The sequence below is a fragment of the Caretta caretta genome, chromosome 5, assembly GCF_965140235.1.
Source record: "Caretta caretta isolate rCarCar2 chromosome 5, rCarCar1.hap1, whole genome shotgun sequence".
Taxonomy (NCBI): Eukaryota; Metazoa; Chordata; order Testudines; family Cheloniidae; genus Caretta; species Caretta caretta.
In genome coordinates, this window is record NC_134210.1 from 11,192,760 (window position 1) to 11,195,041 (window position 2,282).

A 2,282-nucleotide genomic window follows, 5' to 3' on the forward strand; every position below is an offset into this window, starting at 1 on the left:
CAGATAGGAAGGTTCTGATTAATTATATTTTCTGTATTAGACATATTATTTTTGAATGCCACTAAATGCTTTGATTTGGAAAGTGCATGGACAGTGACTAGTCTGTGGTAAAATAGTGCATGTCATAAGTATATTATGTTTTATTGCAATACTGAAACATTCTGCTATTAAACAAACTTTTGGGGCCTGATTCACATTTCACTAGAGCCAGTTTACAATGCTCCAGTGAAATAATTTAAGACAACTTTAAAACCGCTTTAAACTTAACCATAGGGTGAGCTGGCCTTTTCAGGAGGCGGGCAGTCAGATGCAGCTGTGTCAGATTTAGCTCATCTCCTCAAGTGAAGGAATGAAAAGGGTCATTTGAACAGCAGCCCAGGCTCATCTCCTCAAGCCTAAGTGATTTGTCGAAGGTCACAGTGGAAGTGGGAGGGAAAGCTGGGAACTGAAACCAGATTTCCTGACTCTCACTCCTTAACCACAAGACCATCCTTGCTGTCCTCCATTAAGGCCAGCACTTGGTTTCTGTCCTGCAACTGAACTCTTTGACTAGAGCAGGTCATAGAATCATAGAATATAAGGATTGGAAGGGACCTCAGGAGGTCATCTAGTCCAACCCCCTGCTCAAAGCAGGACCAATCCCCAATTTTTGCCCCAATCCCTAAATGGCCCCCTCAAGGATTGAACTCACAACCCTGGGTTTAGCAGGCTAATGCTCAAACCACTGAGCTATCCGTCCCCCCAAACATCAGCTACCAGGAGTGGGGTTCGAACCCACACAGACATGCATCCATTGACTCTTAAGTCCAACGCCTTATCCACTCGGCCATCCTGGTGCCGGTAAATAAATCATAGAATCATAGAATATAAGGATTGGAAGGGAGCTCAGGGGGTCATCTAGTCCAACCCCCTGCTCAAAGTAGGACCAATCCCCAATTTTTGCCCCAAATGGCCCCCTCAAGGATTGAACTCAAAACCCTGGGTTTAGCAGGCCAATGCTCAAACCACTGAGCTATCCCTCCCCCCAAAAAAATCAAAATTTTTAGTGTGGAAAGTTTCCCTGATAAAAATATAATCTTATTGAAAAAAATGTTTTTGTGAGAAAATCTCAAGTCCAATGAAAAATTTAAATTTTCCAGAAAAAAACAAACAAAAATGTTCATTCCCAGGCTAGGGCCCTACCCCATTGAACCACCCTTCCATTTAGGAGCTTTAGGGTTCAGCAGGCTTTGAACTTGGGACTGTGAACATAAGCCTCCCTAAGTGCAAACATAAACTTCTTATGTGGAACAGCCACTAAAAGTGGCCAAGGAGAAACCTTTTTCCTAATATGAGTCACAAGTTTACCAAAGAGTTTTGTACAGATTGGAATCCATACCACAATGTTCAGATCTAGCATTGGGCTTCCCTGAAGTTTATATATACTCATGCCCAAAGTTTTGTTCAGACCTCTCTCTAGTTTGGGTCTTTGGAAGTTGCCTGAAAGCCTGGTGACTTCAAAAAGACTAAAGAGGAAAACAATAATTAAATACCAGTCATGTTCATTACAAAGCTTGTTGTTATTAATACAATTATGTTTTTATGAAGCTTGCATTTAATAAAGAGGCATCCTTACCCTTACCAAGCAGTAGTTGGCTGTTTTATTCAGGCGGGTGTATCTCATGGGAGGAATTCACATGGTGTGCACATGCATTGTTTTATGTTATGGTATTCTTTGAGTATCTTGTGGAGTTAAGCATTTAGGAGAAAATTCACTTTTGTGCAAGAGAGGTAGCACAAAGCCAATGCACCATTTTCATTCTCAAAATAGGTCCTAAGTAATGTTATTGTTTATTGTTTTTATTACAATAGCAGTGTACACACTTAGAACAAAAAGACAGTCTCTGCTCCAGAGGGTTTATTACCTAAAAATAAGAGTCAATAGATGAAGACAGACAGACTAATGGGGAAGTACAAGAAACAGTGAAACAATAGTGGTTGGCATAATAGGCGGTGGACCCTGGATACCTCTGGCCTAAGTAAAGTTGATTTTTTATAGGCAAAGGAGAACTTTAAGGAGGGATTTGAAAGAGAATAGTGATGGAGCTCTGCAGATGTTTACAGGGCGTATCCCCAGAAGCATGATGGGCAGCATGGAAGAAAACAAGAAGCTGCTGAATTGCAAATGTAACAACTGGGCAATGGAGGCTGGCATCATGGACCAATTGGAGGTGGGACTCAACCTTTTAGTACTGAATGAGAGACAATATGTAGGCTGAGCATAGGCCATGAAGGACCTTGAA

General features: G+C 41.4%; 1 non-coding gene across 1 annotated transcript; it reads right to left on the reverse strand.

Moving 5' to 3' along the window:
• Positions 1 to 753: 753 nt before the first annotated feature.
• Positions 754 to 836, reverse strand: TRNAL-UAA (transfer RNA leucine (anticodon UAA)). Its single transcript has one exon. It is a non-coding gene; the product is annotated as a tRNA-Leu (tRNA).
• Positions 837 to 2,282: the final 1,446 nt, after the last annotated feature.